Here is a 25,047-nt window from a genome sequence, read left to right as displayed (position 1 = left end):
TCTGAACTCTGGACTTTGAAACCAAGGACTTTATGATTCTTCCCACAATAAGGACATCTTTCCAGGAACTAAGTATTTTTCTCCCTTCTTTTATTTTTCATACTGGCTATTACTGTTTTCATAATTGTTGATTTTCATAATTGTCTGTATATATTAATTATTTATATTGCGTGAATAAACGACTTTCCCCAAGTCATTCACTGTTTCGCTACCCTGCTTATCAGCACACACACAGAAATGATCCCGGGTCTCTGAAGATACGCTACTGTTTGTTTGTTGTTGGCTAGACAGAATATCGTGTGTTAACCGTTTTATTCGCAGGACCAGTCAGTTAGTGGGCCCCACGGTCCCATAGTAACCGCGGTGGTGGCAGTTTACTCTGAACCAGTAGGTGACGTTGTAATCACCCGTGTCTCACAGGCTCCCTTCTGAGTTGTCTGCGGCTAATTCTTAACGGTTCCTGCGCATTGACTGCGACCAGAGTTCGCACGATCTGTGCGCTGGCACCGTTTAGAAGGCTAAGTGCGGTCAGCCACTGAGGGCTCCTGTGACACAAATGTCTTTACCCTGGCAGCTGCTATGCTAAAATGTGTAACTTACATTCAATACAGACAGCAGGAAACAAAGCAAGCGCTCACCAATATGGGCCGCATCTGAATGACTCACCACCTCATATGCACCGCTTAAATAGCTCAAATACACACTCAGCAATCAGACAGATGCAAAACATATGCAAAACTAAACTAAATACTTACCATGCAAAACAGGATAGCACAATGGGTGCTGCTAGCCTGGTAGTTACAGAACTGTGGATACAAAATATAGGTAAAAGGCTGCGCATCCCTGACCCAATACTGTACAATTGAATGGTTAATCGCTGTGGCGCACACCGCCCCCCCTGGACTAAAATGTACGCCCGCATCCAAACAATGCAATACTGGTCTATGGAGAAATTTTAGCTTCCATCATAGTTTTGCATGCAAAAATATAGATATACTGGACATCTACACCAACGTTGAGGTAAATCTCCAGAGCAGATGTCCTAACACTAAACTGACCTAAGTTAAAAGCAAATTGCTTTTAACTTAGGTCAGTTTAGTGTTAGGACATCTGCTCTGGAGATTTACCTCAACGTTGGTGCAGATGTCCAGTATATCTATATTTTTGCATGCAAAACTATGATGGAAGCTAAAATTTCTCCATAGACCAGTATTGCATTGTTTGGATGCGGGCGTACATTTTAGTCCAGGGGGGCGGTGTGCGCCACAGCGATTAACCATTCAATTGTATAGCATATGCCTAGCTTTATGCTGGGAACACACGATGCAATTTCCCATCTGATCGACAGGTGATCGGACTGAAGTAGTAGTATGTGTACATGTCCGATCAATTAATTATTTTACCAATAATAACTTTACAAAATCAATTCCTTTCTCGATTGGAAACAGATCGGACATGTCAGAAATAAAATCCCGATTCCCGTTGATCAGAGAGGAAATTGCATCGTGTGTTACCAGCATTAGATTGAAAGCTGTTTTGGACAGTGTCACATCTTTGTGACATTTTGCCTCAGGTTTTTAATCTACTCCACAACTTAACAAAAGGTGAACGTCTCAGATGCCTTGTGGTTGCCTCTGCCTGTAAAGGGTTATGTCTAATACACATTCCCATCAGCGGTATAAATCGTTTGTGTCATGGAAGCTTTTAGCAGTCTGGGAATTTTCAGAGTCTGTGACGAACCTGTGGATTCTTTAGCTCTTGCATGAAAAGAAGTACAGTAAATATGGTAAAAAACATGTGTACTGGGTTTCATTTGCTCAATCTTCATAGCAGAAGGTAACTAAAACTACATGGTCCTGGTGTGAAGCCAAAGCATGAGACTTCTATCTTGGAACAGAAGCTATTTACATGTCATCACTTACAGCACTGGATCCAAAAAACAAGGGAACAAAGTGGACTCAGCCATGTGAATTGTGCTAGAAAAGGCCATAGAAATGCCTGGCAATGTTGTACTGTGTAAAGATTCTAACAGTAAAATGCCATTATTATCATTTTTATGTTTTTATATAGCAGTGACATCTGCCATAGCATCTGTAGTCCTGTCACTAACTGCCCAGAGGAGCTCACAATCTATTTTCTATCATAGTCGCAGTTACATGTAATGCTGGGAATACACCATACAATTTTCTCTAATGCTGGGCATACACGGCTCGAGAATGCGGCGAGTCACCGCTCGTCCCCCCGGGTGCTGCTAATCAGCATTTCGTTTGCTCCCATTGTTCTCCCCACCGGTATCGAGCGCAGAATCGATCCAGCGGGGTATCGGACAGGTTGAATATTATCAATCAAGCCATCAGCGGCTCGATTGATAATATAAAACGAGCCGTGTATGCCCAGCATTAAGCCCCGTCTACACGGGGAGATGTTGTGGTGATCCGGCTCGATTAGCCGCCAGATCGCCTCTTCCGCGTCCCCGCTCGCCGCGCGTGCGCCGGATTCGATTCCCCGCTAGTCCTCGCCAGCGCCGCTTATCTTCCGCTCAAATCCCTGCCATTGTCCCCTCGCGGGGAGCGAGCAGGGAATCGGCGGTGAGGAGATCCGTCCTGACGGATCTTATCAATCGAGCCGCATTAGCGGCTCGATTGATAAGGAACATCGCGGCCGCATCTACGCGAGTAGATGCGGCTTTAGATTTACCTGCCAGATAGATAAAGTTCAACATGTTGGAAATGTATCTGTCTTACCATCTATCTGCTGAGCAATTAGGCATTGTTCTACTCAGCAGGAGATTAACAGAAGACAATGCACCAGAGATAATGACCATTCTCTACAGAAAATGATCTAATGATGCATTCTAATAGAAAATCTAACAGAAAAATTTAACAGAAAATTGTATAGTGTATTCCCAGCATTAAAGTCTCTGGCCAGTTCAACTCTCAGTGGTATCAGGATTGAAACGCAGCGTTTGTACAAATGACGGTAAAGACTGTCCATTTATCTGAATGGACAGAGCTTAAGCGTGCGCCGCGTCCGTTATTTACAGCCCATGTGAACCGGCCGTATTCATCTCCACTGTTTGCAGAGAACATATTTGTTTTTTCACTACCCTGCAATGGGCTTGCAGTCAGTCAAGCGTCCATATCTTTTATATGGACACATTATGCTAGCGTTAACCTAAGCTCTTGAAATGCATGTCCTAACATGCCTGTATAAGCAGACACATGAGCAGATCATTTAAGCATATAGAGTTGCTGTGCTGTTCTGTCTAAAGGTGCGTACACACGCCATATTTTTACAAACGACGGGTCCGTCAGACCCTCCCGCGGGGCGGTCGTTCTGCCGACAGTAGCACGTGAGTACAGGCTGTCGGCAGACTGATAAGACTGTTTTTGACTGATCCGCTGGGCAGATCAGTCAAAAACAGTCTTATCAGTCTGCTGATAGCTTGTACTCATGTGCAAATGTCGGCAGAACGACCGCCCCCTCGTGATGATTTTCTGCCCGGTCCTGGTGTTGGTCTTGTCGTATCGGACTCTGAGGTTGGCAGTTCCCCGACATGTCCTGAGGTTTCTCCTATGCTGGTGTACCTCGAAGTGCTCTGTGACCCAGAAAGCCCAAGTGTGCCTCGGTTACCAGCATGCTCAGATGCTTCCTCGGTGGAGACATGCTCTGATATTTACATAGCCTGCGCAGTACAGCCCGGAGGACGTCCGATGACATCAGCGCGCCGGCGTGGAACGGACAATGGAGCGCAGAAGAGGCCCGACCTGGACGCCGGCCTAGCCAGGTCGGGTCGGCCACCGGAGACCACCGGGAGCCTGCGGAGCGGCGCCGAGGGCACCTCCTGCCTGCCACGGGCTGGAGGAAGCCCCAGGTAAGTGGATGTGGATTTTTATTTTTTTTGGTAGCGTCCCTGAACCTTCCCTTTAACCATTACACTATCCAGCCACTGCTCCAGCCAGGGGACTGTTAATTCTCCTATACAGCCAGATGAGCATCTTTATGCTCTTTCTTATCAGATTTTTGTAAACTTCCTGCAATCTCTTATCACTGGCCATTAGTTCATTTCACTAAAACCATCATACACATTTAAAAAAAACCCCCTGAACTGAAAATAAACTGAAGGGATAATTAATTGTAATATCAATAATACATAGATATGTCCTGATGGTTACATTTTGACTGCGAAAAGTGTTCAGTAGCCATATCAGTGTGACATAAAACCTGGTTCATTCAGCTTCTAACAACAATAAATAATCATATTTGAGCCTAAAGCTGGTCATACACTAGGCCGATTCCCCGCCGATCGACAGCAGATTCGATCACTGGGATCGAATCTGCTGTCACATCGTTCACGCTACACGCTAAATTTCAATCTATTTCGTCCCGAAATAGATCGATGCCGTCGATCGCTCCGTGCGGGAAATTACCGTTGATCGCCCGTGGGTAGGGAGTGCGTCGCTAGCGGCGTTTGAATGCCCGACAACCGACACAATACAGCTGCAATACATTACCTGCTCCGCCGGTGCGACTCCCCAGGTCTCCGCTGTCTTCTCCGCTCTGGTCTGGTCTCCGGGTCCGGCATGCTTCACTTCTGCCTGTCCCGGCAGGAAGTTTAAACAGGAGAGGGCGCTCTACTGTTTAAACTTCCCCCAGACAGGGGGAAGTGAAGCATGCCGGACCCGGAGACCAGACCAGGGGGGGGGGGGAGCGGCGGTAGCAGCATCTTTTTGAAGGATTAAATCTTGCCGTGGGTATGTTAGGAAGAATTAGTATTATGATATGATTCTGTTCTCATTGGCAGTTCAGAAAGCCTTCAGTAACCTGTGAATGTAGTTGCAGGCTTTATTATTACTATTTAGTGTTTATATAGTGCTGTGATCTTCCGCATCGCTGTACAAGGTATATTGTCTTGTCACTTAACTGTCCCTCGGAGGACCATAATCTAATCCTTACCATAGTCATATGTCTATATCCTGTAGATTATGTATCATAGTCTAGGGCCAATGTAGGGGGAGGCCAATTAACTTATCTGTATGGTTTTGGGATGTGGGAGGAAATTGGAGTGCCTGGAGGAAACCCACACAGACACGGGGAGAACATACAAACTCCTGCTCTGGCTGGGATTGGAACCGGTGGCTTGTACTGCTTCCGGAGTATCATCCTACATTTCTATAAACCCTGTGTGTACAACATGAGGATTCTATTACTGGTCATTAGAGCGAGGTTTATACATGCACTAATCATCACTGATGACTGTATAGGATAATCAAATGCTTGTCAATATTTTCATACAGATGTTGACATTTCAGAATATGTTCATTTCCCGCTGCAGGCATAGATCATATCGCAACAGAAACCGCTGAGATTCAATGCTTCTGGCTTCTTAGAAATAATACAAGAACACGAAAGCAGCTAAAACTGCCTGATGAAAAGTTACAATGTAGGACCACATGCAGAGTAAATTAACTGCTCAAGTTTGGCATTTTCAATCAACTCGCACACAGGGTGATCAGAGCTGCAAGATGAGAATCCCCCAGGGAAAAGGAAACAAAGAAACGATTGACTTCTCTTCCCCAATACTCAATAATAGTATGAGCTTGGAGTTCATCATTGCAGGCGGTGACTGTGCCTGATGTCCACACAGGGCAGCTGCAGCAGTAAAATGACACAAGTGCTTATTGGCATCAGCAAAGGCTGGAATTTATAAATAGAAGGTAGGATTTTTTATGTACGTATATGTACACCGCCAGTGAGCTGGGCGCAGGAAGTGACGTCACTTCCGGAAGTGACGTCAGCCGCTAGAGCGAGAAGTCTGCGATGGAACACACGGAAGAAGGTATGTATCTGCCCGCCGCTGCCCACACACTGTAACTAGCTGGAGGGGAGTGCAGAGGGGAGAGCCCCGAGGTGAGGGAGAGGGGGGGAACTTCCCCTCTCCCCGCCGACTGTGGCCAAGGCTTTCCCCTCATGCTGCCACCCCTCCAGCCCCCACAAAAAACGGCCCTGAGCGGGCCCCAGGGGGGGCACGGGATCAGGGGCTGCAGAGCCACTGAGAAATCATACAAAGTTTTGCAGACAAAGATTTGTAGACAGTCCCCATTCAGTGTGCAATAGGCTCTTCTGTACGGTGCCCAGCCCCTAACCTCTCTACCCCTCCCTAAGTGCTGTGTACTGTAGTGATGCAGGAGTAGTCTGCAGAGCCAGTTCTGCTTCATCAGAGATGGACAGAGTGAGTGTAATAAGCTGAGGCTGGGAGCATACTCATCAGGTTTTCTGTTTGCGTTTTCTGCACACTATGGCCCATATGTAATTCACCTTTTCTCCTGAGTTTTTTCCTAGGTGATATTTTCACAACTTGCCATAAAATGTCTTTTCAAAACACTTCTCTTTACTACTCAAAATAAAATTGATAGTACTTTTTCACCAACTTTTGGGTACTTTTTAAATTGTAAAATGCTGAAAATGTAGTTGCTGAAAACAGATGAAAATTATCTCCTAGGAGATAACTTAGGTGAAAAAGATGATTGCATATGGGCCTATGTTTGTCTGTATATGTGAAAACATGCACGTTTTATCACGGAAGCGAATGTAATTAATAGAGAGAATGCAAAACACATTCAAGTGTACACTAGCCTATTGAATAACATTGTGCAGAAAGCGGGGGGAGGGGAGTATGTTTGGCAGGAGGGGCCCCATTCAAACTTTCGCAGGGGCGGGACAGTGGTTTCCAGTTACACCCATTGTCACAGCTTGGAGGAAGATGTAATTCGGTGTCCCGTAATCGCCTAAACCCTGAATTACCCTTACACATCCTGAGCAATATAACATTACTGCCACGGCGGCTCCTAGTTTCTGCTCTTGGCACTGAGCACTGTGCACCGAAATCTCCTGCTCCAGGATTTTTTTCTCTTTTATTTTTGGTAAAAGTGGATGAATCAAAGATTCATGATGTGTCTTGGGTGCATAACCTGGGTGGTTGGCCGGGCCACCAGTCACCATATAAAGAAAAGTTCAGGTTAGGTTAGCACACTGATTTGAAAGTCAAGGATTCAATTTATTTCATTATTAATCCACATTGCTAGCTAATAACACTAATGCTGGGCATACACGGTGCATTTCTGCCGCTCTGCCGCACGGTTCATTTCTACCTCTCCCTTCTGCTGCATTAGGGGAGAGCACAGAGGAGAAAGCCTGAGGTGAGGGGGGAGGGGGGGGGACTGTCCACCCTCCCCGCTGATGTGCAATGCTCTCCCCTCATGCTGCGACACTTCCTGCCCCCCCAAAACAGCCCTGAGCGCCCCCCCCTTGATTTAATTCTAAATTCAATGGAACAACCTTCTAGGTGTGACAAGTAATGTATGAAATAAAATTGGTTCTTCTTTCGGAAACTATTCGCAAATGGAAAGACATTGGGAATGTTCCCCCCCCCCCCCAAAAAAAAGAGCCCAGACGATCTTACTTGGGAGGGTAAGAGGGATTTATTCTTATTGCAACCAACACTAACTAAATTAGTTTTTATTTTTAATATTATTTTGAGATTAATCTTGTCATCTAATTCAAGCCTTTTTTATTTGAATGGGATCTTATAGAGGGTAAATAGAACCATTGCTTCTCATGTAGAATCCCTTGGAGGGAACACCTTTAGGCCTGCTGATTTAGAAAGTTTCTTTGATAGTCTGTACAGAGCTGACCAGTTTGGTTTGGGTATTTTTAATATCCACTCTCAAGAGATGATCGAACAGGCAATGGTGGCCAAGTCTTGCCCATTGGGTTGGGTGGGAATGGCCTGAAAATGAATGGACTTATAATGACTGGTGCTAATGTTGGTTGGCTTGTGCTAGTTATGATGCCCATACATCAGGCGACTTTGGCGGCCGATCGACCAACCAATTCGATTATTATTATCGAATTTGTTGAAAATCGGTGTCGCCAAGTGCAGGCCTGAGCGACGACACGACCAATTTTAGGCCGAAATAGGTCACGTTAGTCGATCACACCTGGTGCAAGATGCGGGCCGAAGTTGGTTGCTCAGGTATGTGCGGTGCTCCAGCGGCCGAAATGTCGAAACCCCTGCCGCCATAATGTATAAATGTGTCCCCGTGTATGCATTATACTTTACCTGTCCTGTGTCAGCCTCCAAGCGTTGTCGGTAGCCTCCGGGCGGCCTCCGTACACAGCACTCCTGCATATCACCTAATGTCGGCACATAGCGTCTGACGTCAGGGGCTGTGCCCCATTGGCGTGTACGGAGAGCCGTCTGGAGGTTATGGACACCGCGTAGAAGGCTGACACAGGACAGGTAATGTATAATGCACACACGGGGGACACATTCATACTTCATTAGGGGGGTAGCGGCAGGGCAGACACGGCGGGCACAGACTAATTAAGATTCCATGCTGAAAACAGACGGGAATTGGCCTGCAGTATATGGGCAGCTTCGACAAACAGACAAGTGTATCTTTAATCAGATTCAATTAGAGAAAAATTTGTCTCTTTGTCGAATCTGCCCATAATCTCCTAATGTATGGCCACCTTAAATCTCAAAAGTGCATGTAACCCTTTCTAGCATATGTACAAGGCTGTAGTACGTTTGGAGGGGGCTATGCCTAATCCTTTTTTGTGTCTGTGTTTTCTTTTTTTGCAGGAAACTTTGCCTAATTGTGGGTTTGCTGCCCAATTATGTTGACACATGCTGCTATTTGTGATGTTTGGTGCACATACTAATGAATTATGACCCATCATGACTGTGCCCACTTTTTCCCATGAAGCACTACTCACGCTGCAAACTCAGGCCCAGGGGTGCCCCAGATCTTCTAGGATCCTAGCAATGCCCCTGTTTCAGGTGTTAGGGGATAACATCAAGAGGGGAGATTAGGATTATAAATTAGGAAGGGGTTTTAGTAATAAGAGGGATCTGTGAAGGTTAAGCACATGAAAAGGGCACAGGCATTAAAATTACCACTGAAATTCCAGAGTATTGGTAGTCACATTACTGGTTTTCTTGTTATCGCATGCTTGCAATAAATCCATTTGTTCCAACACAAACTTACCACCGATGCTGGTAATTCACCACGGGATTTTTTCAATAATAGATTTTTATTGAGAGGTATTTGAACACAGAATACAGAAAAAAAGAACAAGTATAATTGAAGTCATAACTCTTACAAGCGAGTTAAATGTACATTAAATCTTGAGATAACAAGTGCGTAAAAAGAAGTTGCGACTTCTAGTATTAATACCATAAAAGTAACTGTGTAGCAAGATGCATAAAACAGAATGAAGGAAATGGTGATAAAAGCGAGTAAAATTAAAATTTATAAGCACCATGAGATATTTTGACAGATAGATAGTTCAATAGATCATTTTCGACAGGTCCGATCTGATTTTCAATTGTGTTTCTGATCGATTTCTCATTAAAGTGAATGGAAATTGATAAGAAAAACAATCGGAAAATCAATCGGACAGTAAATCTGCTGAAAAATCTCATTGTGTACTCCCAGCATTACATGGAGTGTGTCAGACCAGACTTGAGAGGCTTAACAGCTCTGCAAAAAACAGTAGTCTGCAAGTCCTAGCTGAAAGAAGCACTGCTTAAAAGTGTGTGTGTGTGTGTGTGTGTGTGTGTGGTGTGTGTGTGTGTGTGTTTAAGCTAAGGGCAAGTTATGCTGGGAATACACAATGAACTTTCTTGGAGATACAGTAGATGGCTCGATAGACAATGTCATCTGTTTTCAAATGTTTTTGTGATCGATTTTGCCCCGCTGCTGCCCCAATGTATAAATGTACCCCCCCCCCCCCCCGTGTGTGCATTTATACATTACCCGTCCTGTGGCAGCCTGCAACGGTGTCCGTCAGTCTCTCCGGGTTCTAACAACCGCATACATGCTGGCGTCGCATAGCGTCTGAAGTCAGACGCTATGCACCACCAGCATGTACGCGTGTATGTGGCTGTTATGGCCCGGAGAGATGGAAGGACATTGCGCGGATTAAAGGAGAGAAAGGGTCCACACTTGTCAAAAGAAGCAACTTTTATTGGTTGGACATGTCCATAAACAGCCAAGGCAACATTAGATAGCTAACATGTTTCAGACTATCTGTCCTTAATCATAGCTGTGATTAGACAAGACAAGACAAATAACATTTATATCGCACTTTTCTCCTGGCGGACTCAAAGCGCCAGAGCTGCAGCCACTAGGACGCGCTCTATAGGCTGTAGCAGTGTTAGGAAGACTTGCCTAAGGTCTCCCTACTGAATAGGTGCTGGCTTACTGAACAGGCAGAGCTGAGAGTCGAACCCTGGTCGCCTGTGTCAGAGGCATTACACTATCCAGGACAGATAGTCCAAAATATGTTAGCTATCAAATGTTGCCTTGGCTGTTTATGTTGCCTTGGCTGTTTATGGACACGTCCATCCAATAAAGGTTGCTTCTTTTGACAAGTGCGGACCCTTTCTCTCCTTTACTGTGACCTTTGGATTTGCTGGCCAGGTCGAGCACTGTCAGAGAAGTGGTGGGATGTAGCGGAGTTCACCCTGCAAAAAGACATTGCGCAGAGGGTGCTACAGGACAGGTAATGTATAAATGCGGTGGCGGGGGTTTCGTCGCTCATCCGCTGCACACCCAACCAACCAACTTCAGCCCCACATCTTGCAGCATGCGCGATCGACAATGCGACCAATTTTGGTCCCGAACTTGGTCACTTTGCCAGTCGGGCATGCACTTGGCGGCACCGATTTTCATCCAATTCGATATATAATCATTGAATCCGATGGTCGAAGTCGCCTTATGTATGGCCACTTTTAGGCAAGGTTTTTGGTTAGCAGTTTGCCTTGTAATCACTAGAAGGAACTAAGGACTTTAGATAACAGCAGTCAGCTTTATGTGAGACTTTAGACCATTTGGTGTTACAAAGTAAACCTGTGAGGCAAGGAGACAGGACTCAGGAGGGGGTAAAAGCTTTAGTCAGCTGTGAGAGATGCTCCAGAGAGGAAGAGGAGCTGCTCTTGATGATTCCTGCTAATTAAATCTGAAAGTCTGAGAAACTGACACCACTTCACTTGTCACTTAATTACTAATGACCTTGGCCCATGCAGCAAATGCTGAATCTTTAGGACCCTCAGGCCCAAGTGCATTGTTCTACTACTCACCCTGCCTACCAGAAGCTGCCCTCATGTGATGTCCATCTGCCCTACTTCATAGCAACAGATGCATCGCCAGTTAACTCAGTCCCGTACTGACGCACAAGGGGTTATTATTATTATTTATTATTATTTAGTATTCACATAGCACTAACATCTTCTGCAGCGCTGTACAGAGTATATATATATATAGTCTTGTCACTAACTGTCCCTCGAAGGAGCTCACAATCTAGTCCCTACCATAGTCATATGTCTATATTGTGTAGTGTATGTATTGTAGTCTAGGGCCAATTTAGGGGAGAAGCCAATTAACTTATCTGTATGTTTTTGGGGTTGAGTTATTATTATTATTTATTGGATTTACATAGCGCCAACATATTACGCAGTGCTGTACAATACATAGGATTACAGACAATGATAACAGGGGTGACAGCACAATACAGGTAATAGACAATAGATACAACAACAACAAAAAAGAAACACAATGCAGATAGTAATACAATACAAGTTAAGTCTGGGTGAAGTGCACACAGTCAAGTATGATACACAAGGCGAGAGGGCCCTGCCAAAGGCTTACAATCTATAATAGCCCTTTAGGCTGGTTTCACAGTGGGACGTTAAAGTCCCACGTTACAGCAGCCAGTAACGCAGCCTAACTCACAGCACTGTAAAATCAATTGTGCTGTTCACAGTGCCCACGTTGCGTTACATAGTAACGCAGCACGTTTAAACGAAGTGCTGCATGCTGTACGTAATACTAGGCTAAGCAGCGTTAGACTGCTTGCACATGCTCAGTAATGTTGGAGGAGGAGGTCTCCCCTCCTCCTCCACCGCCAGCCACATGGCTAATTAATATTCACTGCACTGCAGAGACTCATGGTAGGACTGTAGTGTTGTTCATTTGATCCAGATCTTTTTTGTGAATCAAATCATCCGGATCATCACAATGAAAGATTCGGTTCACAGTGGATGTCTGTCTGGAAGAAACAGGAACATACAGAATGTACAGTGCAGGGAAAGTCCTGTCCTGCTAGTCATTTCACCCAGTCTGCTTCCCTAGTAAAATGATTAAAATGATTTAGTTCAAAGATCCGGATCTTTTCAATGATCCGATTAAAATGATCTGAATCCTTAAAAAGATCCGGACTTCCTATCACTAACCTGGAACGGCTGCTTTGAGAGCTGCATAACGCAGCTCAATCTGACGTCCAACTTCAACACCACCATGCGTTGTGTTAGGGGCACGTTATGCGACCATAACATCCCCTAAAACGCAACGTCTTGGTGTGTAAGTAGCCTTAAGGTCTGATATTACATTTCTGAAATAATGGTTTTTTTTGCCTAGGGCCACATCTGTACACAGTCTATGTAGTGAACAGGCACAACTTTACAGCATTCCTCCTTTGGTAAAATCATATCTGTTCTTTAGCTTAAAAAGCATGCACTGATGACGATCAACCAATCTGAAAGAGGTGTGGTTAGCTTACAGCGACAACAAAGGATGATTTGCATATTCAGCAGTGATGCATCGTGGGAGACATCATATGCCTACTCCAATCTGAATGATCACAAATGCCTTCTGTTTTAAAGGATAGCCGAGGTGCAGGGGCGTAACTAGAAATCACTGGGCCCACCTGCAAAAATGTGGATTGCGTCCCCGCCAGGCCCGCTCAGGGCCATCTTTGGGGGGCCCGGAGGGTTCACAACACGAGGGTAGGGAATTGGACAAATCGGCAGGGAGGGGGGACAGTCCCCCCCCCCCCTCCCTCACCTCAGGCTCTCCCCTCTGCGCTCCCCTCCAGATCACATCACTGGCAGCGGGCAGCGGGCAGGACACACACTTCCATCCACCGCGGAGGTCTCCGATCTCTAAGTGCTTCACGTCACTTCCTGATTAAACAGGAAGTAGCGTCAGACAGAGGAGTTGTGATCCGCGTGGGCTACAGTCTTCGTATGTAGGCCTTAGATACCAAAAACAAACTGATAAGTTAAATGATTTCCCTAAAAAAACTGGCCTTAGACTATGGTAGGGATATTAGACTGTGACAGAAATTAGATTATGAACTGAAGCATAGGTAAAGTGCACACACACATATAGTGGCTTGCAAAAGTATTCAGCCCTCTTGAAGTTTTCCACATTTTGTCACATTACTGCCACAAACATGAATTCATTTTATTGGAATTCCACGTGAAAGACCAATACAAAGTTGTGTACACATGAGAAGTGGAAAGAAAATCATACATTATTCCAAACATTTTTTACAGATCAATAACTGCAAAGTGGGGTGTGCATAATTATTCAGCCCCCTGAGTCAATACTTTGTAGAACCACCTTTTGCTGCAATTACAGCTGCCAGTCTTTTAGGGTATGTCTCTACCAGCTTTGCACATCTAGAGACTGAAATCCTTGCCCATTCTTCTTTGCATAACAGCTCCAGCTCAGTCAGATTATATTGACAGTGTTTGTGAACAGCAGTTTTCAGATTATGCCACAGATTCTCGATTGGATTTAGATCTGGACTTTGACTGGGCCATTCTAACACATGGATATGTTTTGTTTTAAACCATTCCATTGTTGACCTGGTTTATGTTTAGGGTTGTTGTCCTGCTGGAAGGTGAACCTCCGCCCCAGTCTCAAGTCTTTTGCAGACTCCAAGAGGTTTTCTTCCAAGATTGCCCTGTATTTGGCTCCATCCATCTTCCTAGCTTCCCTGTCCCTGCTGAAGAGAAGCAACCCCAGAGCATGATGCTGCCACCACCATATTTGACAGTGGGGATGATGTTTTCAGAGTGATATGCAGTGTTAGTTTTCTGCCACACATAGCGTTTTGCATTTTGGCCAAAAAGTTCCATTTTGGTCTCATCCGACCAGAGCACCTTCTTCCACATGTTTGCTGTGTCCCCCACATGTGGCAAACTGCAAACGGGACTTCTTATGCTTTTCTGTTCACAATGGCTTTCTTCTTGTCACTCTTCCATAAGAGTCAACTTTGTGCAGTGCACGACTAATAGTTATCCTATAGACAGATTCCCCCACCTGAGCTGTAGATCTCTGCAGCTCGTCCAGAGTCACCATGGGCCTCTTGACTGCATTTCTGATCAGTGCTCTCCTTGTTCGGCCTGTGAGTTTAGGTGGACAGCCTTGTCTTGGTAGGTTTACAGTTGTGCCATACTCCTTCCATTTCTGAATGAACAGTGCTCCGTGGGATGTTCAAGGCTTTGGAAATCTTTTTGTAGTCTAAGCCTGCTTTAAATTTCTCAATAACTTTATCCCTGACCTGTCTGGTGTGTTCTCTGGACTTCATGGTGTTGTTGCTCCCAAGATTCTCTTAGACAACCTCTGAGGCCATCACAGAGCAGCTGTATTTGTACTGACATTCGATTACACACAGGTGCACTCTATTTAGTCATTAGCACTTATCAGGCAATGTCTATGGGCAACTGACTGCACTCAGACCAAAGGGGGCTGAATAATTACGCACACCCCACTTTGCAGTTATTGATTTGTAAAAAATGTTTGGAATCATGTATAATTTTCGTTCCACTTCTCACGGATACACCACTTTGTATTGGTCTTTCATGTGAAATTCCTATAAAATTGATTCATGTTTGTGGCGGTAATGTGACAAAGGGCTCGATTCACAAAGCGGTGCTAACCCAGTTAGAGACTTTAGGTGTGATAACCATTGCACCCCGCTGGTGAAAAGCCAGTTTAGGCATGATAAGTTTAGGTGTGATAAGTTTAGGTGTGATAAGTTTAGGCATGCTAAGTTTAGATAAGTGTAGATAGCGTGCAAAGTCCCGCACGCAAAGCAGCGCCATTAAACACTATGCGAAGTGCACCAGACTTTGCTAGCGCAAAACTTTTGATCAGCTGTGCACTGCGGTGCTAACGCAGTTGGTGCTTAAACTTATCATGCCTAAACTTATCACACCTAAACTTATCATGCCTAAACTTATCACACCTAAACTTATCACACCTAAACTTATCATGCCTAAACTGAGTTTAGGCATGATAAAGGGCTTTTCACCAGGGTGCTAACTGTTAGCACCGCTTTGTGAATCAGGCCCCAAATGTGGAAAACTTCAAAGGGGTTGAATACTTTTGCAAGCCACTGTATGTCACCACTACTGAAAATCTAGTGTGTGTAGAGCTGCCCCAATGAAGGATGCAGAGTGATGGACCTATTTGGCTGAGCACATCCTTACCCGACCCACTGGAAGCCACTCTGACATCTCTCCTCCTCCTCCTCCTCCATAGCACCAGAACGGGTGGCTAGCCGGTAGGTTAGCAGCACATCTGTACAGCACTTGGTCCCAAATTGTAGCCAAAGGGATTAACTTCAGCTGCAGTTCAGCTTCAAAGTACTCTGTAAAGTGTTGTTGGAAATGCAAGTGCTAGGGGGAGATGTGAGGGGCTTCTAGACATGGGGAGGATGATATTAGGGTGTGACTACAGTAGGGACATTAGATTGTCAGCTTTATGCACAAAAAGTTAGTGATATGAGGGCTAGTTCACACTGGGTGCTTTGGTAGCGTTTTGCTGATCGCCAGCGATCAGCAAAAAGCTGTTTTTTCACTGCACAGGAAAGCGATTTAGGAGTGATTGCGTTTTGTCATTCTATAACATTGAAATGCAATCGCTCCCAAATCGCTCCAAAAATGCTGCATGCACCATCAGCAAATTGCTAATTACTGGCGATCACTACAGTGTGAACACTACCATTGACTTGCATTAGCAGCAGTATTTTGCTGATCCCCAGTGATCAGCAAATCAATGAAAAAGCGCCCAGTGTGAACTAGCCCTGAATGATTCGGTGTAATCTGTACAGTGTTGTAGATAATGTCTGAGTTGTATAAATGCACAATAATAACCTGTTGGAGGAGGCACCATAGACCCATACCAAACACATTATTCTTTATGGAATTTGCACATGCAGCATAATGGAAGGGATGGATCAGTCTACATGGACTATAATTGCTGTATTTTACTAATGTTGGGAAAAAAACTTTTAAACGCTTCTTGGCTGACCTGTTTTATGTTTAGGTTTTTGGGGTTTCTTTCCCCTGAAAAACATGAATTAGTGTCTGAGGCCGATTTCAGATTACTGGTTGGCTTTAGAGATGTGGTGTGGTCCGAGGGCTAAAAATACGCATTCCACGCATGCGCAATGCGTAGAACATGTGGAGGGTTATCACACATACATCGTCATAGACTTATATGACTTCCTGTCCACCGCACATCGATGTAAAACCGCGCGGTAACGTAGGTCAGTCCTTGCATCGGGGATGCAACAAATAGAAATACATTTTAATTAATAAAGACAATCAGAGTTCAGGTACAGTTTAAAAAAACCCAACTCCCTCATATCTCATGGACACGTCATAACATATTTATCAGAACAGAAAGTACACATTTTTTATATGTTCATTAATCAATGAAGGAATGACATACTGCACCTATAACAAAGTGATTTAGTGTTCAACCCGTGCCTGGCCGGAATGGTCAGCACACAGCATGAACTCAATCTGTTGCACAACTTTTACATTTCTCGGCAAAAGTTCAGAGTCTTGGCAACCGTGGACTTTTTAGTTCTCTATCTCCTGTTTCTGTTTACTGTCCATTTATAAGTTTCATGAGGTCAGCATATTTCTTTTTCACGGCAATGCATCACAGTAAAGGTAAGATTTTACATTCTTGCAAAGCATTGTTGGGAATCCTGGGAAGATTAATGGCCTGCAATGTGTCCTACTCCCAGTGTTGGAGACATTTTAATGCCATTGATTGTTATGTTACTAAATTGCTCTTTCACACCAGGGAATACGTTATCGGGAAATGCAGTCTCAGATACAATATGCATGCTCCATACCAGGGAAGATTATACATTGGAATTATTTCAAGGAGAACTCTACTGATGGGGGAAAAGGGGACTAATTATGCCACACACATTAAAGCAGACCTGAACACAGAACGTATTCTCACCTCTAAAAGATAAGCAACGCATCATAACCTTTTAAGAAAAACATTTGTTTGTTACAGCTGATACAAATCTTGCAATAAATCTGCAGTGTGTCTATTTCCTGCTTTTATGAAAGCAGACATAAGGTTAATTTCCTGTATTTACAAATTAGCTGCTCTACCGAGGCAGCCAGCTGGCACAGCAGAGAGATCAAATTACAGTTGTGATGAGGGGGTATTTAACAGGCTAAATTCTCTAAATATATGCAGGGTGCATGTCTCAGTTTTCCTTCTGTCCTGGGGAAGAGTTGAAGTGAACCCGAGGTGAGAGTGATAGGGAGGCTGCCATATTTATTTCCTTTTAAGCAGTACCAGTTCCCTGGCTGTCCTGCTGATCCTCTGCCTCTAATACTTTTAGCCATAGACCCTGAACAAGCATATGCATATCAGGTGTTTCTGACAATATTGCCAGATCTGACAAGATTAGCTGCATGCTAGTTTCTTGTGTAATTCAGCCACTACTGCATCCAAATAGATCAGCAGGGCTGCCAGGCAACTGGTATTGTTTAAAAGGAAATTAATATGACATGCCCCATATCACTCTCACTTTGAGTTCACTTTAAGGTGTGACAGTCAAGGGCGCCGCATAGACTTACATTATATAACACTATTTAGCATTATAAGTGTTAAAAAATGGCGCAGGCAGTAGGCCTTACGTTTATAACGCTAAATAGCGTTATAAGTCTTCAAAAATGCAGAGGGCAGAGGGAGTTGAGGGGGAGAGAGGCAGCGGACACTGGAGGGAATAGGCATCGGGGGAGGATGTGTGCAATATGCATACATTACCTTGTCCTGGGCCGCTGATCACTCCTTCCCTCCACTCTTTCCATTCGTTTGTTGTAGTCCTGCAGCCGGCCAATCACCATGTGGCTTCAGTCTCCGCATGGTGATTGGCCGGCTACAGGACTACAGAAAACAAACTAGGAAGTGAAGGAGCGGAGGGAAGGAGCGATCGCTGGCCAGGACAAGGTAATGTATGCATATTACACACATCTTCCGCCGATGCCTCCCTCCAGTATACCGCTGCCTCTCTCCCCCAACCCCCGCTGCCTATACTAGCAGCCCCCTGCATTTTTTAATTCCCCAGCGTTCTGAAATAGGTGTATAAATGTATTTACATTAAAACGGTATATAGCGTTTTATGATACATTTATCGGCAGAACGGTTCGCCATTTTTCTCCCTGCGCCATTTTTAGATGGACGCCTTTAAGGTCCACTTTATGTGGCAATAAGTGCAAGCAGTATGTGCAAGACTGAAAATGATGGCCATACACAGGTTGATACTAGCCTTAAAAGTGTTGTGATTCATAGAATACCTTTTGGGTGCTGACTGTAGCGCCAGAGTTGGTAACCTCTAACTTCTTTTTGTAATTCAAGTCATGCCGCACCCGCTTCAGCTGGTCTTTGACACTGTCGGCTCTCCTCGCCCCATAGTTCAACCCTTTTCCTATACCTCTTCCCTTACTCTCCTCTCTCTGCTCCCTCTTTCTGTCCAATTCTATCTTTCTACTTCTGGTTCCAGAAACACCTTTTAACTATATGTACCCTACCTCCATAAACACATGAGGCGGATTATGTCCGCAGCCCCCTCCTGCCTCCCCTGGGAGACAGGCTATATTAGCTACCTTCTGTACTCTAACAAATTAAGCTTTTACCCAGTCAAAATTCTGGTTTAATGAATGGGTGAGAGGTATTTAAGTTAACAGTTAATAGATAACATTATGTGTACATCAGTTACCTTTTCTATGAAACAACACTAAATAAGTTATGTTTCATTCTTTGGTTACCCGTTCTATTTAGTGTACCTGATTATAATGTTTCTGTAACACAGACGCTCATTGGACGCACTGTCCTCTTTGTATTTGTTAACTATTGTCTAATTTTATATATGACAATAACATGTTTTTGTTCATTATTCTTCAAGAATGTTACTGAATGTTTATATAGTTCCTGCATACATTTTGCTTTATAAAACCCAATAAAAATAATTGAAACAAAAGTGTTGTGATTGACATTTCCTAATCACTGAGTGATTGTAAGGTATCATCAAATACAAATACAGCTGCTAATAATACCTGATGATTACTTTCTGCAGAAACCACCATTCTTTACGCCTGTAAAGGTCCGTACACACGCCGGACTGGAGGCAACGCCCGGCGGATCGCTCAGAAACAGCCGTATCAGTCCGCCGACAGTGCGTACACACGCCGGACTGTCGTTGGCACGCCCACCCAGCGGGAGGCAACGACGGACCCGTCGTTGCCTCCAGTCCGGCGTGTGTACGGACCTTTACCTTATCCATTGCATGATTGATCCACACTTTCCACTACTCATGATAACAGTATTGATTACTGATCAAACTGCTGCCTGAGTTTTATTTAGGTTACATATTAACTTCAGTAGATCATTTTTTGGAAGCAGGTTGACAATGGAAGGTTCCATATTTTACTCAATAAAAAGTCTGACAGTATGAAATGCAAAAATGTCAGTTCTAGAACTTATTAAAGGGAACCTGAGGTGAGAGGGGGTGACATATGGGGCTGACATAGCTATTTTCTTTTAAACAATGCAAATTGCTTAAGGCCGGGTTTCCACTGCTGCGAATCCAGGCCGATTCCCCGCCCACGAATTCGGATGGATTTCAGCAGCCTATAGAAGTCTATGAGAGCCATCCGAATTCGTGGCCGAGGAAAAATCTGAGGCCCTGCAGCATAATTTCGTCCGTAGCTGTCCGAATCCCATAGCCGTGCATAGCACGGCTAGAGGGATTCGGCTGCGAGAGGCAACAGCTGTGCCGGCATCGCGTCTCGCAAGACGCATGCCGTCGCACAAATGGAAACCTAGCCTAACTGTCCTGTTGATCCTCTGCATCTAATACTTTAAAGTGACACTGATGCGAAAAAAAACCTTATGATATAATGAATTGTATGTGTAGTACAGATAATGAATATAACATTAGTAGCAAACAACAGTCTCATATTTTGATTTCAGATATGTAGTTTTTTTTATAGCAGTGCATCATTCTGTCATATTTACAATTTACAAACCACAGTTTATTTTAAACGATGAAACAGAGCAGAGCTAATGACCCTTTGAACTTTCCTGCAGTGAAAATTTTATCTGAAGCTGCCCGTCATTGTTTCTTTGAAGTATAAGTGCCTCAGAAAACAGCACTGTAAACCACTAAACTGGTTGGAGAGCTCAGAGAAGTTCTTTTGCATAGATGACAACTTAGGTTTCTTAACTCTTCCTGTCCAGGAAACAATATGAAACTTGTTTCTGTGCTACTGATGTTTTATGTCTTAGCTGTATTAGACATACAATTCATTATCTTATAAGTTTATTTTCACTTCAGATTTCCTTTAAGGCCCATTCACACTAGAGCGTTTTGCTGCGATTTCGGCAAAACGCTTAAACACTATCGCTTTTTAAAAGCACTAGTGTAATGAAACCCTATGGGCCCGTTCTTACTTGGGCGATTTGCGCTAATCGCCCCAAAACAGCCAAACACGTGAAACGCAAACACGTCGCCTGCAACATTTTCAGGTGATTTCCCGGCGATCGTGGTTTAGCGCTATAGAAGCGCTAAACGCGATTGTGGCAAAATTGCTGCAGTGTTCAGTGATTTTTTTTCAGCGTGAAATCACGGAAAAATCACTCCTGCGAAACGCCGGCAAAAATCGCCGGCGTTTTGCCTTTCTAAGTGTGAATGGGGCCTAAAGCCACAGACCCTTAATAAGCATGCAGATCAGGTTTTCTGACTCAAGTCTGACCAGATTTGCTGCATGCATTTTTCAGGTGTGGGATTCAGACTGCAGCCAGTACTGCAGCCAAAAAAATCGGCAGGACTGCCAGACAGCTAGTATCCTTTAAAATGAAATAAATATGGCAGCCACCAATTGCTTCTCACTTCACGTTCCCTTTGAGGGCTGTGGGTTTGCTATAGCGCAGTCGATGTGGACACCTGCCTGGCTTGCAAATTAATCATGTATGGACCTTACTATTTAAACGTAAAGGAAATACCGGTAATAATTTGCATTTAGCTTTTATTTCCTTTAACACCTTGACATAAAATCCTAGTGATCTGGTTCTCCATAATATATAAGTTTGTAGCTTGTAGTTTCTTGGTGTTAGTACTGTATTATACAGCAGCAACAGCATGATTATTAGATGTCATCACCGGCTCCCTACCAAATCACAAGTGGTCACTAATGCTGGAAATACACCATGAGATTTTTTAGTAGATAGATGGTTCGATAGATAATTTCCATCATGTCCGATATGATTTTCAATGGTTTCTCTAATCGATTTCTTATAGAAGTGAATGGAAATCGATCAGAAAAATGATCAGAAAATCGATCGGAAAAATGATCAAAAAATCGATTGGACAGTAAATGTGCTAAAAAATTAGTGTATTCCCAACATAACTCTCTATGGAGGAATTGGTAGATACAAAAATCTTAAAGGATACCCGAGGTGATATGTGACATGATAAGATAGACATGTGTATGTACAGTGCCTAGCACACAAATAACTATGCTGTGTTCCTTTTTTTTCTTTCTCTGCCTGAAAGAGTTAAATATCAGGTATGTAAGTGGCTGACTCAGACTACAGTGTGACCCTCACTGATAAGCATTTCCAACTATAAAACACTTTACTAACAGAAAATGGCTTCTGAGAGCAGGAACGAGATAAAAGGGTCAATAGTTCATAGATTTTTGGCTCTGGCATACTTTAATGCATATGTCATTGAGCAAAAACAATGAAACAGTAAAAACTTAAAAAGTAGATTTAAATATAAAATAAAATTGTGGAATATCTTAAAAAGTCATTTGTAGGAGAAGGAAGATAGATACCTTGAGTGTCCATACTCCACTTGGCCATTAGAGGTGTCTGCTAAGTCCCAGGAAATAGATTGTCCAGTCAGTGTTTGTCTCTGATTTTCCAACAGTGACATCTATTGGCTGAAGGAGCAGAATCTGACTTCAGATCTGACCATGAGGAAGACCGAAGGATGGTATAGAAACAACCTTAAAGAGAACTCGAGGTGGATTCTAACAATGCTATCAGCATACAGAGGCTGGGTCTGCATATACTGCCCAGCCTCTGTTGCTATACCGATCCCCCCTAAGCCCCCCCTGCGCTCTGCTGTGCCCCCATAAATCATCAGCCGAGCTGTCGACACACAGCGTGTCGCAGCCGGCTGTTTATCTCTGCATCTGTCTGTCTCGCCGCTCCCCCGCCTCCTCGATAGCTCCGGTCCCCGCCCCCGTCCCTTCCCTCCCCGCTGATTGGAGGGAAGGGATGCAGGCGGGGTCCAGAGCTATGGAGGAGGCGGGGGAGCGGCGTGACTGACAGCTGCAGAGATAAACAGCCGGCTTTGACACGCTGTGTGTCGACAGCTCGGCTGATGATTTATGGGGGCATAGCAGAGCGCAGGAAGGGCCTGGAGGGAAACAGTATAGCAACAGAGGCTGGGCAGTATATGCAGACCCAGCCTCTGTATGCTGATAGCATTGTTAGAACCCACCTCGGGTTCTCTTTAAAGCGGATCCGAGATGAAAAACTAACTATAACAAGTAACTTGTCTATATATATTATCTAAAGTTTAGATAGTTTACACAGCAAATCTAGATGCAAACAGCTTTAATAGAATATGATTGATTATTCCTGTGATACAATGACAGCAGCCATGTTGTTTGTAAACATTACACAGAGGCAAGGCTTATCTGTATCTTGAGCAAAAAAACCTAATCCCCCTCATCCTCCCTCCTCCCCTCTGCCTCTGAAACCTCTGGCTAGTAATACCTCCCCTCCTCCTGCCCAGACTGAGCTCCCATGAGCCCTTGCTACTGCCAAGGCTCTCTGAAAACCTGTGGGCGTGGCTTGGTTAGTTTATAGAGAATTAAAGTATTAAAACAAAAACAAAAAAGTATTTGGCTTTAGGAATGCCCTATAAACAATAGGAAAGGAACACAATTATGCAATGTGTAAAAGTTCATCTCGGATCCACTTTAAAGAGGAACTCCAGTGAAAATAATGTAATAAAAAGTGCTTTATTTTTACAATAATTATGTATAAATGATGTAGTCAATGTTTGCCCATTGTAAAAATTGTCCTCTCCCTGATTTATATTCTGACATTACATTTGACATTTTTACTGCTGGCAGGTGATGTCAGTGGAAGGAGATGCTGCTTGCTTTTTTGCAGCTGGAAACAGCTGTTATTTCCCACAATGCAACAAGGCTCCCACAGTGTGATGTCAGAACCATGGTCCTGACATCACACTGTGGGAGGGGTTTCACCAAAATATCAGCCATACAGCGCCCCCTGATGATCTGTTTGTGAAAAGGAAAAGATTTCTCATGGGAAAGGGGTTATCAGCTACTGATTGGGATGACATTCAATTCTTGGTTATGGTTTCTATAACCTCTAGGATTTCTGCAAGCTTTTGTACTTTACCCTTCGCCTACGTGCGCGCATTTCTACAGTAAGTGTGAATTATCAAAGCAGGCACAATGGAAAGTGGAGCAATTTCCCAAATCAACCTCTCAAAATCATTGCTTCATTTAGCAGTTGAAGCCTCAAGTCTGGATGCTGCTCTTGAAAACTGCACAGTTTTTTTTTCTGCACCCCTATTGATAGACAAGCCTCCCACCATGTTTGAATGATGCCTTCCAAGCCCTGTAATCAGATCCTCCAGAAAGAGAAGATCTGCTTTCTACCATGGTCAAGAGCAGCTACAACAGAGAAACACACCTCTCCTCCCTTTTGGTCTGTGTAAAAGTAGCTGTAAACTTGAAACTTCAGATGACAGGCCAGCAAGCACCTATTGTAAACCCAGAGCTCCCAACTATCCATTTTTTCGGAGGGACAGTCCCACTTTGGGAATCCTATCACTCTGTCCCTCTTTATTCCTCATTTGTCCCTCTTTCAGGACTGATCTATGTAAATATATGTATTTTTCTACTGGAAAATTTGTTCCGATCATTATAAACTTTATTCCCATCCTTTAAATTGATATATTTTTAGTTTACAAACGTTAATATAAAGGAAAATGAACCAGGACCAGAAATGACCAGTGTAGTTTGATTGATCAACATTTCCTATGAAGTCTTCATGGTAAGCATAACTAAGGGTGTGCTGGGGGTGGGACTAGGGGTGGGTCAGGGGCATGGCCTCTTTCGTGTCTTATAATGTTGGGAGGTATGGTAAACCTACCATCTGCAGACGGGCTGACGGGCACTACAGAGGAGTTTCAGCTAATAAACTTTAGCAGCCAATATGACTCTGTGTCTGGATTCACCATTGGGTGGTCTGCCATGGGTATGTGGCCCTCTCTCAGGCCCAGGTAGATGAAGCTGTCACCTGAGAACAATCATATTTGTCAGGCACCACAAACAAACTGCTCTGTCAATGGATGCTCAGTCTAATGCTGGGAATAAACGGTTTGTTTTTGAGGCAGATAGATGGTTAGATAGATAATTTCCGACATGTCCGAACGCCCGTTCGATCGTTTTGCCGCTCGATTCCTGATAGAAGTGAATGGAAAAAAATAAGAAAAACGAGCAAACGATAAGAGAATCAACTGCAGGATCGAGCGGCAAAAACGATTGTGAAACGAACCGTGTATGCCCAGTGTTACCAGTGTACCATATGTATGGGTACTTTAATGCAAGACAGCTGTGACAGCCCTTACAGGATTGGATCTCTCCTGATTGGCTACCTATCCAATGTTTCTGAGATTCTTCTATGGCTTTCAGTGCTGGGGTAGCTTGTCATTTTCTTTGCTCTTGGCCTGCTGATTCCTGATTTTGACATAAACATCTTCTGACATTTTCCCAGAAATGAGCGGCATTTAATACACAATATGATTACTGCCGCATAA

This window comes from Hyperolius riggenbachi, chromosome 2 (assembly GCF_040937935.1).
Source record: "Hyperolius riggenbachi isolate aHypRig1 chromosome 2, aHypRig1.pri, whole genome shotgun sequence".
Taxonomy (NCBI): Eukaryota; Metazoa; Chordata; class Amphibia; order Anura; family Hyperoliidae; genus Hyperolius; species Hyperolius riggenbachi.
This window is presented reverse-complemented; position numbering follows the sequence as displayed.